This window comes from Chelonoidis abingdonii, chromosome 2 (genome assembly GCF_003597395.2).
Source record: "Chelonoidis abingdonii isolate Lonesome George chromosome 2, CheloAbing_2.0, whole genome shotgun sequence".
NCBI lineage: Eukaryota > Metazoa > Chordata > Testudines > Testudinidae > Chelonoidis > Chelonoidis abingdonii.
The window spans coordinates 269,981,511-269,994,683 of NC_133770.1; the positions used below are offsets into that span (position 1 = coordinate 269,981,511).

Consider the following 13,173-nt stretch of genomic DNA (forward strand, 5'->3'; position numbering starts at 1 on the left):
AAAAAGCAATGAGATGTTGGAAGAATTAGCTATGAATAAATCACTTCGTGCACAGTTGTTTTATTACACCCAATTTTAGATTAAGAAACCTGTTTACCAGCTTCTCTGCTAATAACCACTGCTAAATCAGACAAAATATACCCACATTTCAAATTTAACTGCACGGTACAGAACAAGCTAATTCTATTATATAGCTAGCTCTTACATCTGTCACCACCAACATGCTAAATATTTTATATTAAGAAATTATCTTTCATCTTAGAGCACTTTACAAACTGAAATAGACATAGTACAAAACACAGGAATACTGCATCTACTATTGAGATGAAGCCACTTCCATGTTTCATTTGTCAGCTACATTAGACTTTTTAGCACTGAACTGACCACAACCATATTTAACTAAAGCTGCAAAAACATTTTAGTTAGAATATAATAATCCAAGTTGGAATTTAAGCAGGAGTGCGTGAAAGTTAACATCTCTATTGTCATAAGAAGTGCTAGGGGATAGAATCAGAGAAATATAAAAAGTCATCAAGTCCAGTTCTCTGTGTTGATACTTTATGATCAAGAAGGGATCAGACTTCAAATGAGTCTCAAAATCTCCTTTATACGCAGATCTAATAAATAGAGTGGACATAGCTGTTCCAAATATTATACAGTACTATCAAGCTTGCCTGCTCAAAGCAACAGTGAATTGTGGGTACTCTACTTCATCCAGACACTATGTCTTTATTGAAAGAAAAAAATTGGTACTGTAAATACTGAAAGGTTACTCTGGATTAATAAATAAATAATAATAATAATAATAATTTAAAAAAAATCACATCTTCCAGAAGCTTACACACATCCTCTGGCAAACGCTCATATTCTTCAAGGCCAGAAGAGACCGGATGGGCTTGAGATAGAACAAGTTATTTTACTTTATTAATGAATCAACTATTATAAACAATCCAGATTTTAACCCAAATCAAGAATCTGAGAGTTTCAAAGATTGAGAACACCATGGGAAAGCCAGTTGCTTAGATGGTCAAAAAAAATTTTAAATTTGATTTAGAAATTAAAACCAACTTTAACTGGCCTATTAAGAAATGCATTCTGTTTCTCAACTTTCTCGAAAAGTTGTTTTATACAGAAAGCTAAACTTTAATAGAAATGATAGCTAGCAAACAGTAACTGATATCAGTTTTTTCATACATGACATGGGGGGGGAAGATCTGGATAGGACTGTGCATGAATTTTGATATAGTTTTTAATGTCAAGCTGACCAGCCTATGGATACCCAGGTCATCCCATTTACTCTTTTTAAACACTGGCACTATAATACCTTTCTTCTAGTCCTCTGGAATTTTTCCAGTGTTTCAAGACTTAATGAAAAAAAACCATCAACACTTCAGAGTTTCTTGGCCAGCTCTTTTTAAACTCTCAGATACAAGTTGTCTAGACCTAATGTTTTAAAAATATCTAATGTTAGTAGCTGCTATTCTATATCTTCCTCGGTTAATATTGGAAAGAAAAGTATATCATATGACATGACTACATCTGGCTTTTTTCCCCAAATACAGAATGGGCATCTCTACTGATCACTTCTGCCTCTTCTATATTATTAACAATTCTACCATTTCAAATGAATAATGAACCAGTGTCATTCTTCGGATTCCTTTCCGTTTTCACATTTAAACTTAGTGTCCTTAACTCTGCTGGCCATTGTTTTCTTCTTTAGCCTTTTTGCTTTATCAAATTTCTACAATTTCTAGCTTCTAACTTGTATTAGTTTTTATCAACATCACTTTATTCCATTTGTTAAAGAGAGAGGGAGAGAAATGCTTTCACTTCTCCTCTAAGACAGTTTTTTTTTTTCCACCAGTATAGTTGTCTGTCAATTTTAGAACTGTGGATTTTTGGGCAGTTATTAAAAACTTTAATCATTCCCATTATTCACATTTCTTTGTTCGAATTCTCTCTTCCAGCTAATCTGGCGCAACTGTTGTCCACTTTCTGAAACTGGTCTTTTTAAGACACCTTGTATACATATTACTGATTTACACTTTATTCTGTTTGTGCTCAACAAATGTAAGTAATGATAACTTGCACCTAAGCAACCACAGATTTTTAGTTCCCTGGTCAGGTTCTCTTTATCAGGATGAAATCTAATACAGAATTTGTCCATGTTGGATGCAACAATTTTTGAGTTCAGAAACTGCCATCGATCATTTCAGAAATTCCATCAGTGTAACCTGTTTGGATGTTCCTGTTAAACTGTATTACATAGCTTAAGATTTGAAATTTAATGGTGAAAACTCTATTCTGCATCCAGTGATCAATGTGTTTGTTTTTCCCTTTATGATTTTTCAGCTACAGAATAATTTAAAAACACCAAACCCCACACTCAGTGCTCTATATTGTGGCAAATTGCTGGTACTGATCTGCTGGGTCTCGCGCTCTCTCTTCTCTGGGGTAGGTTCAGGGCGCTATTGCTTGCCTCTGAACTGGTTCTTAATTACTCCACTAGCGTCCTTGGAGGAGGGGAGTGGAGAGGGAGGTACCTGGGCCCGCCCTCTACTCCAGGTCCCAACCCAGGGGCCCTGGGGTTGTGGTGAACCACTTGACTAGCGGTTTCTTCCCCTGGGTTACTTCCCTCTCATACCCGTCAGCTTGTGAAGGGCTTCTCGCCTCTCTTCTATACAAGCCTGGTGCCCCTTACCTAGGGTTTCTTCTGGACTTCACAATCCACCGCAGCACTCCTCCAAACGTTCTATTTCTCTCTTATCAAACTCTTCTCTTCTCCAACTTCTGCAACCTGCACACTGCTCCAACCAAACCTTCCTCCTTCAACTCCCACCCTGTCTGACTGAAGCAGGGGGTTTTTATCACATGACTGAAATCAGGTGCTCTAATTGGAGTCAGGTGCTCTAGTTAATCTAAAGCAAACTTTCCTCCCTTGGCAGGGAATAAGGCCCCCTGATAACACTCTCATGCTGCCCTCTGGCCCTGCTGTATCACAATATCAATTCCATCAAAAAGGAGCCAGAAATGTGCCTAAATGTTATTCTGTCTTTACTAAGTGTGATGCTGTATGATTGAAACATGACCATGTATACCATTGATATTGTCACAGTTAGACAATTGCAACAAATTTTGTGCAAAGTATATCATGCAAGGTGTCAACGGAAAGTTATGAATTGCTAAATAAGATTATCTTGTTTAAATTTATAGAAGTTACGAATATTGGCTACAGATCTTGGCTACAGATCTGTATTTCAAATGTGTGCGTTCCTGGGGTAACACCCAAGGTAGTTTACACCTAGTCTAGTGAATGGCCTACTCAAGCTTGATGACCCATTAAAGACCCTTAACTCTCACAATGGGCCATAGAAGAGACTCATTTCACCCAGATGTCTCTTACTGGAGATTTCTCAGCCTCCAGTGGCTACCGCCTTGTGAGTCATCAAGACATGTAAAGATATATGATATGCTCATGTGACCCTGGACTCCATCTTGTGCCAGTAACTTTCCACAAACTGCGCTGTGAGCTTTGTTTGAAATGGAAAATTTTCAGACAAATGGCAGAGGGTCTAAAAGACCCCTGGAATTACTCCATTTTCTCTCTTTCCTGCCCTGATTCTCTGGACTGTGGATTTACGACTAAAAGGAGCATGCTGAACTATGAACTGAGGATGTTCTATTCTTTTGAAGTTAGAAGAGAGAACTTACAAGCCAGCAGTCTATAACATCACTGCTACAAACCTGATAAGAACATTGTAATTACTGCATGTTTATGATCTATTAACCATTTTAACTCTCCTCTTTTCTTTTATTAATAAACCTTTAGATTTTAGTTACTAAATGATTGGCAGCCGTGTGATTATTGGTTAAGCTATTAAGTCACATTAACCTGGCTATGTGACTGATCTCTTCAGATTAGAAGGACCCTATACATGACTAAACTGGTTTTCAATAACCACTCCTCCTTCATTGCCTCTGTTTTTGCCTACACTGGTCTACCTGTCTAGGCACAGAATACCACTGCCTCATTTGAAACTGAGGTCAAAATTTTGCTCTTTTGGTGGCTGGTGTATACAGGAATTTCAACACTGCCTTGGAATATTTTAACATATGTATTGTTCATCAGTTTTCAGGACACTAAAGCACAGCCTTCGAAAGGAAGATCTTCAGTATCACTTGTACTTCCACAAAAATCCCCAATTGATGCCACAAGCAGTTCATGGGTACTGCCATCACTGTTACTCTAGGCAGTTGAGTCTACAGGATCCAGGGAAGTCTGCAGAGCAAACTTTACAACTCGTCAACCCTTCAACAGGAGGAATTGGAACTCGCCTCTGAAGTCTTCAGGCAGTTTACTGATGAACCTGTACACAGCATCCAAGTTATAATGGCTCAAAGGGCCTGATGGTGAGTTATGCAGAGCTATAAACCTTTAGATTAATAAACCTTTCTACCAAAAATCCTTTCCATCCTTTTCTTTACAGTGTAGCCTTTGCTCTATCTTGACAAAGTCTTTCATTTTCTGCTAACAAAACAAGTGTGAGGATCACTTATGGACATCAGTGTGACACACCTGGAGCAGGGCTTGAAGTTGGAAGGCCTTGTTACAAGGCCTTGTTACAAGCTTCCCAAGTAGACGGCACAGCCTGGAGCCCACAAACTATTGGGGAAGAGGGAGTGGGGAGAAGAAAGGGGAAAAAAATGAAAGAGGATCCAAAGGGACCCCAAAACAAGTGCAGTTAACTAGAACCAGACAGACAACTAACCATGAAGGCACTTTCACAGCAGGAATCAAGCATCCATGCCTATAAGAAGGAACTGAAGGATGGACAGGGCAGCACTGCCGTTTATACCCTCAGCTTGGAGCACAAGGGACATAAGGTCGCAGGTATGGCTGCCCCGACTGGTACGGAAAATTCTCCCACAGCAGTGCACAAGGCGCGCACGCGCGCACACACACACGGACATTACAAGCACTCAGACAAAAGTTTTGTGTTATAATAAAAAAGTACACTGGGATTTTACATCTTGATATGTAATACGCTACATTTTATCTGATGCATCCTCTTTTTCAAATACAATGGATTTCTTATATATACAATTATTAACAGGAAAACAACCATCGATTTTCACGAACAGGTGTCTATTTTATGCACAGAAAGCTGACCACCAATATCTTAAAGTTACATATAAAGCTTTGCAACTGCAGTAGTATAGAAAAATTGCTCGTAACCCATTTGAAAGATGAAATATATAATATATGTTGCCTTTATTTTTTTTTTTAATTATATTATGCCTATACCCGAGCACCAAGAAACCATGGTGATGGCTGCTACATAGCAATTAGACAAAATAGATAGGATTGGTGAGGGCATTCTAAATTATTCAATTGTACGGCCAGCCTTTCTTTCAAATGCAGTTTGATCTGCATATCAACTAACTAATATAAAATATCGAAGCAGCTCTCTTAGAAGGTGGCAAGGATCAGAAGGTGTTCTTCCCTTAAAAATCAATTCCATCATTGTATCAGCTTCTAGTTACCTAAAATCTGAAGTTCTGTTTTTCATAACCAAGATCTCCAAGGTAACCATGCCTGAATGGTTAGCATTTACTATGGATAAAGCATCAAACACACTGAATACATTCCTGACTTGCTTCCTGAATCAGTTTGCAGTTAGATCAGTATGTCACTCTAACCTTTCCGCTATGAGTGCTATTAATATACAAAAAAGGTAGAGATACACTAAAGTAGCACATCCAAGCACAATTATTAGAAACAGAAACAACTTCTTTGGGGTACTGCCAGTTTCACAGAAGTAGAAGTCTTATAAGCCAATCATGAAATCTCCACAGCAGAAGTACTGAATTTTTCTCTTATCTCTCGATGTATGATTCAATAACTTGTTTACACGGACATACATCTTTTCAACCACCTCTATCCTTGCTAAATTACAAAACTGTCCCACATTCCTCCCATTCAGCCCAAATATTAAATCGGCAATTATTTTTTCTTTGGATTTGTCCACTGGTGTATCATTTTAAAGATCGCTGGGCAGGCCCTGTAACAATTTTAAGATGTTCTTCTGTAAGGCTACAAATATGGCAAGTCGCTATTTTAAATATTTTTCATCCACCAGCGTATCACTATTAACACTTTAGAAAAGGCCCAATGATGCATCAGTAGTGACATGTGCTACCACAGGGGGGCAAGGAGGAAAGGGGCTTCAGTAGAAGCATCTTTTATTCCTAGGAGAAAAAGTCAGGGAATGCTCAAAGAGATAACCTTGCGCAGTACCCCATAACCAGTCTGTCATGCATAGACCCAGTTTCTGGATGCCACATGCTTCCAAGGCTAACTTGGTCTGGGTAGCCTTTTTTGGTCATTCCTCCTAGCTCTGCGACTCTCTCTGGGAGGGCACACTCTTAGGGTCAGACCTGTGGTTTCACATCTTTACTGGGATGTAGGGAGCCACTGCTGAGCAGCCTTAGACCTTGAAATCAATGTCTGAGACCTCCAAGCACCTCAGTTGCTTACATGCTCTCTCATAGCTCCACCTTGGCTGTCAGGATACTGGGCTTCTAGTTTAGGGAAGGACAGGGATTTCAGGGATGACATAGCAGGAAAGGAGCAAGGAGCAAAGGCTAAGCAAAGGAATTTCTTAACCACAGTGACTTCGTTAAAGCACTTGAGTGTCACTGATCTTTGAAAACATTATAAGTCCTCAAACACACACACCGAGTCTCAGCTCACTCTTTGAGATTCTGTGTCAGGGTGCGCAGAATCTGCCTGTCCTCTCTCCAGTAAGTCCTGCTTACACATGGTCAATCCCCCTGCACAGGCAGAATCCCCCTCTTAAGCAGACCTCTGTCTTCCCTGTGCTTCTGGGACACAGGTGGCCAACTAGTGGCTCCAGAGCTGCATGCAGCTCTTCAGAAGTTAACATGTGTCTCCTGGCACATGCGCAAACCCCGGGGCTAGAGCTATAGGCATCAATTTTCCAATGTGCTGGGGAGTGCTCAACCCCCAGCTCTGCCCAGGCCCTGCCTCCACTCCACTCCTTCCCCTGAGTGCACTGCATTCTCACTCCTCCCTCTCCCCCACCGCCTCCATGCTCAGTGCCCACCAGCAGCCCTAACAGCCCCCTTCTCTGCCACAATGCCTCCTGCCCTCCAGAGGCCCCACTGATCAGCGCTTTCCCCTCCCCTTCCCCATGCCTCCCACCCGCTGTGATCAGTTGTTTTGTGGCATGCAGGAGACTGCAGGGAGAGAGGGGAAGAGCAAGGATGCGGCGCTCCGGGGAGAAGACAGAACGGGGGGGAGGGTAAGGGTAGGGGAGGGGCAGGAAGAGGCAAGGTGGGGCTGGAGACTTACAGGAAGGAGTGGAGTGGGGGCAGGGCCGGGGCAGAGCTGGGGGTTGAGCAGCCCCCCCGCCCCCCCACTTTGGAAAGTGGGCGCCTGTCTCCTTGAATCTTTGCACAAGCACAGGGTGAGTAGCTTCCATAGTCGTTATGGCACATGACGCCTGTGACAGTAAACGACTGCTCGCGGTGAGCACATTACTCAGTTTGGACTTGGAAATGGGAGTGTAAACATTGTGTGCGCTGCTATGCAAATTTTTAATCAAAATTTCTCTTACACTATCTAACGATGGAAGGAAAGTGAAAATGGAAAAAATACACAAATGAAAATCGAGGCTTCCAACAGGACTGGGAGAATAAGTACTTTTTCGTTGAATATAATGGTAAAGCCATGTGTCGTCTTTGCCAGACATGTAGCTCTTAATTCAAATCTTCGAACTTGTAGCACCATTTCACTTCGAGCCATGCACATATGGATCACGAATTCCTCCAAGGTTCTGAACACCACACTGTAAAACTGAAAACTATGTAGAAGCCCAGTTCTTCATCAGATTTGCCAACAATCGCAGGATGTAATGTTAGCCTCCTATTATATGGCCTGGCACATAGTCCATGCGAAAAAGCCCTACTCTGAAGGTGAGTTTTTAACAAACGTGCCTCACTGATGTGATTTCAATCCTGTCACCAGAGAACAAGAATTTACAGAAGAAAATTTCTGGCCTGCAGCTTTCACATCACACAACAGAACGCCGAATCTGTGACCTGGAATGTGACATCAAATCGCAACTGCACTCATGACTTCAGCAGTGTGAGTATTTGAGCATCGCTTTGGATCAGTCATGCACTGTACAGGATACACCTCAGTTATCAGTATTTGTCCATGCTGTGTCTGATGACGATATCGAGGAGCTCTTCCCTTCACAATATAATGTCACTAAAGGACAGAACTTTAGACAAGATCTAAAGGAGGCATTAATGTTTGTAGTTGCAGAAAACAAATTTTCCTTTACAGAAGCTCACTGCCATTGCAATGGACAGGGCTCCATCCATGTGAGGATCTGTGAATTGATTAGTAGGGCTTTGTAAATCTGACGAGACCTTTCCTGAATTTTGGACATTTCACTGTATTTTTCACCAGGAGCAAATGATATCTAAAAATTTCAAATTTGATCACATCATGAAACCTCTCTTGCACATTGTCAATTTCATTCACTCAGATGCACTCAATCACAGCCAGTTTCAAAATCTAATCGAAGAACTGGATGAAGACGACTCCCCTGCCAATTTGCCATTTCACTGCAGAATTCAATGGGTCTTGAGAGGTAAAAAAGTTATTTCCCATTTTTTTCAAGCTCCTGGAACCAGTAAAACTGTTTATGGAGTAGCAGCACAGAATACACCCCGAGTTTACAGATCCTGGTGGGTTCTAGATTTGGCATTTCTTGCCGAAATGCTGCTGCATTTGAATAAACTAAACATGGACTTAAGGAAAATTCCAATTGCTGTCTGATCTAGTACAAAGTGTATTTGTGCTCACGAACAAACTGCAGTTGTTTCGCAGACAAATGTTTGAAGGAGAGCTGACACAGCTTCCCTCAATACCACAACTTCAAGCGATCGAAAGAAGGTGCAGCAAAACCCCTAACAGAGTACAACTAGATATGCAAGTGTGATTAAAGAGCTTAAGGACAGTTTTGGAAAGTTAAGGAAAGATTCCAAGATTTGCAGCAGAAAAGAAATCAAGTCAGATTTCTGATTGACCCTTTCAGTGCTGAAGCCGAATGTTTGAAGCTTCCTTTAGTCACTGAAAAAGCAACATCTGTGACGGGGCAAGGTCAGATGGCTATAGGAAAGTAGTGAGAAACAGGTATATTAGCTCCAGGTTAAACAAATCCCTGTTACCATGGTAACCAAATGGCAGCTGCTCTGGATTAATAAAGACACCTGAGGCCAATCAAGAGCCTTCTAGAAAGCAGCTACCCCTCTGATACCTTCTAGAAAGCAGTGGAGACAGCTAGGTAGATCAGAACACCTGAAGCCAATCAAGGGCTGGCTGGAATTAGTTAAAAGCCTCCCAGTTAGTGGTGTGTGTCAGGAGTGGTAGGAGGAAGCTGTGCTGCTGGGGAAACTAGGCAGTACAAACACTATCAGGAAGGAGGTCCTGAGGTAAGGGTGAAGTAGACCTCGAGGAAGTGGGGGGGGGGGTTGTGCTACTATGGGGAAGTGGCCCAGAGAATTTTATACCTTCCGTTTCAAGATGTCTGCTATCAATAGCTGTTACTACTAGGGGCCCTGGGCTGGAGCCTGGAGTAGAGGGTGGGCCCAGGCATCCCTCCTCTGCCTCTACTCTCTCTGATTAATCACAGAGACTGTGAGACAACAGAGACTGTGTGAGGGAGGTTTGCTTCTTCCCAGCTCCCTTGCTGGCTTATGATTAAAATGGCTCAGTAGCCTGTGACTCTTGCCTCTAGAGAGAGAAGGGTTATGTGGAAGGGCACAATGAGGCTAGCATAATCCACCTGGAAGTGTGCGACCCACTGAGACAAGGCTGAAGCTTTGTCACACATCCCAAATGGAAGTAACAGAATTTTTGTTAAGATGACAAATTGAAATCTGTTCATGTGATAGGGCACACTTGCCACACACTGTTACTGCGAAGATTAACGCCACTTTCTGGGCCAACAAGGCCATGCTCCTGCAGCTCTGCTGGGCATGCTCCAGCTAGAGACTAGATATAAAAGGAAGCAGCTCAGCTCATTAAGGGCTGGCTGTCAGAGGGGAAAAACCTTGAAGAGCTGTTCCAGTCCTTACCTGCAGGAGCCAAAGATCCTGAAAGTCAGACTGGAAGTCTGTGGCCAGCAGAGTCCTAGGAAATCATCCACACTGAGGAGCCCAGAGACTCCGAAACACCATGGACTGTGGCTTCAGGAAACATGGTAGGAAATGACCCAGGGAGGGTGAATGAGTGGTATCTCCCACCCGAGTAAGGTCAGTGTGTTTCGGTGGGAGTCCCCGCTGACCCAGTGGCAGACCACTCTGCCACTGTTAGGGCTCTGGGTTGGGGCCCAGTGGAGTCGGGTGGACCTGAGCCTTCCTACCCAGGCCACCACCCCCACCGACTGGCAGTCCCCCCAGCTACTAGTCACAAGGCCACACTGCCCTGTGTCCTGGGGTCGTGATATTGACTCTGGCCACCAGGCCACACTGACCTGAATGCAAGGGGTGCTGTAACTGATCCTAGCCATTATACGTACATAATCATTACATATTACTGTGACTCTTTGGCAATGTACGTTGGTAAATTCTGGCTCCTTCTCAGGCTCAGGTTGGGCACCTCAGTTCTAGGAAGTTATAGATCCACTCACTTGCCCCTTTCCCCTCAAGGGTCTCTGGTAGAAAACCCATTGTTTCATGGGGGTAGGCCAGTAGTCAAAACACACTCAAAATCACTGGCCCCAGACTGTGGTCTTTGATTTCTCTTAATGATAGTCCTCCTTAGGGGAGGCTCTGTTTGGAATGCAGTAAAATAGGTTGTCTGTGGGTATGTCCAGGCTTGTGCAGTCAATGCCAATAGTTCCACACAGAACAAGTGTGTGAGAAATTATAAACTCTGACATATCCCACTCTGTTGCACTCTGTTTCAGGGGAAGAATGATCTTGTTGCTCCAGTAGCAACTTCTGATAGCTGCTAGGTTCTGAAGGGCTCTACAGTAGTGTTTGCAACAATAGACTCATGTTTACATTGGCAACTCACCCACACTCTTCAGCCCCTAGCCCTGGATTTCATGTCATTCCTGTTGACATCAGCCTTTGCATGTTGAATATAGGACAAGATGCAGATTGCACTGACTACAGCTGAGAAACATTCCTGTCAATAGTCACAAAATTGCATTGAAAACATCCTAATATCAGTTAACTCTATCCAAGTAGATCTAATTTTGCCGTGGTCTTTTGTAAATAAATGTTTGGACTGCTAGAATACAATGGCACAAAAAATGTGGCCCTGGAAAAAGGACAATGTGGCATAGTCAACTGTTAAATGAGAAATACTGTGACAACATTGTTTGCCAGTGAAAGATACACAGTTAGACAGTACTTGCCCCCCCAAAGCATACAGTCTTAAAGATGTCCAGATCATTAGGAGTCCTTGCAATATATAAGATCATCAGCTCTATGGTACTGATAACAAGCATGGTACTCCTTAACAAGAATATACTCTACCTTCATTGCCTGTTCCTGGAAGAACAGGCAATGAAGGTAGAGTATATTCTCGTTAAGGAGTACTATGCTTATGTTTGGAAAGAAAAGGCAGTAAGGTGTATGTGTTGGTGGAGGGGGGGCTGTGGGAGAAGAGCAATCAGAGATTAACAGTACTATTAACAAGACACCAATTCTGATTAGGGAACATGTGAGCCAAGACTTCCACTTTTTTATTGTTACCTTATGCTCTCAACTCTACCCCCCACTTCTCTCTGAGCCCAATGACTATTTCATATCAGATAACTGGATTGTAAATCCTCTCAGGCAGACAGTCTTCATTTCTTGTTAGTACAGTGCCTAGCACAACAGGACCCTGATCTTTAAATATTTTAATTTTGTATAAATTTAATAAATAGGGGCTACCATAATAAAAATGAACAGATATCAGTGTGGTGCAGAAAGTGAGGGCAGCAAGCCCCCAGGAAAGGAGGAGAAAAAAGTTGTAGGACAAATGGAGTGGGGTGAGCTATCAGACGAAAAGTGGTGCTGCACTTCAAGTCAGACTCTTCAGTCCTCATCCCAGTGTGGCGTGGAAGCCCACATCTCAGTTTAAATTTTAATCTAGCATCCCTACACTAGAACAGTATGGAAGACCTTAACAGGGTGCAAAGAAGTTGGGACAGACTTGCAAGGAGAACAGATGAGATCACTTCACAAAAATGGAGGGTGGGTCTCTGGGAAGTGATTGGAGGGGTTATTTGGAAGCAAAAGAGCTGTAAAGAGCTCATCTCAATTGACTGGACTCTTACAGTTAGCATGGCTACTCCCACCTTTTCATGTTCTCTGTATGTATAAATATTTTTGTGTGTTCCAGTCTATGTATCTGAAGAAGTGAGCTGTAGCCTACGAAAGCTCATGCTGAAATAAATGTTAGTTTCTAAGGTGCCACAAGTACTCCTGTTTTTTTAAAAGAAAAAACAGCGACAGTAGGAGAGAGCAAGAAGGAACCTTTCATTAGTCTCAGCTCACATACAGTTCCACAAGCTTCAAGGACAAACTTCTCAGATCCATACCTCAGATGTTGCCTCAAATGTTTTCATAGACCTAGCTGGAGATCTGTGACTTTATGCATCTCTATCCAGACTCTATGTTCTTAGAGAGGCATCTTTAAGGGAAGATTTTTTCACTCCATTAGCAGTGATGCTTAAGGCATGGATTATCTGTAGCGTTGGTATGAATGAGCTGAAATACTGGGGCAAGAGAGCTTGAACTGTAGCTACCTCACTCTCATGAGCATTATAAATCTTCATATTAAACTACGCTAACATGTATTTTTCACTCAGCAATGAGGAAAGTTCTCCAGATGAGTCCTAGAAACTGTTTGAAAACAAGCAGCAATTACACAGTTAATACAACAGTAGCACAGCTGATGCCAACTAGTAATAACTAAATACATAGTTGTTAGCGATGGTATGAGACCTATCACAAACAGCAGATTAGACAGAGCTTCATACTACCTTACTAATGTTGTCTCATTAATTTTAATTCAATTATAAAAACAGCTAGTTGGAAAAATGTCACATACAAATGTTTTAATCTGCAGTGCAGCCT

General features: G+C 42.2%; 1 protein-coding gene across 1 annotated transcript in view; it reads right to left on the minus strand.

Annotated features, from left to right (window-relative positions):
* NUDCD1 (NudC domain containing 1) overlaps nt 1–13,173 on the minus strand; it is a 161,140-nt gene that overhangs the window by 103,664 nt on the left and 44,303 nt on the right. The gene's annotated exons all lie outside the window — the stretch shown is intronic.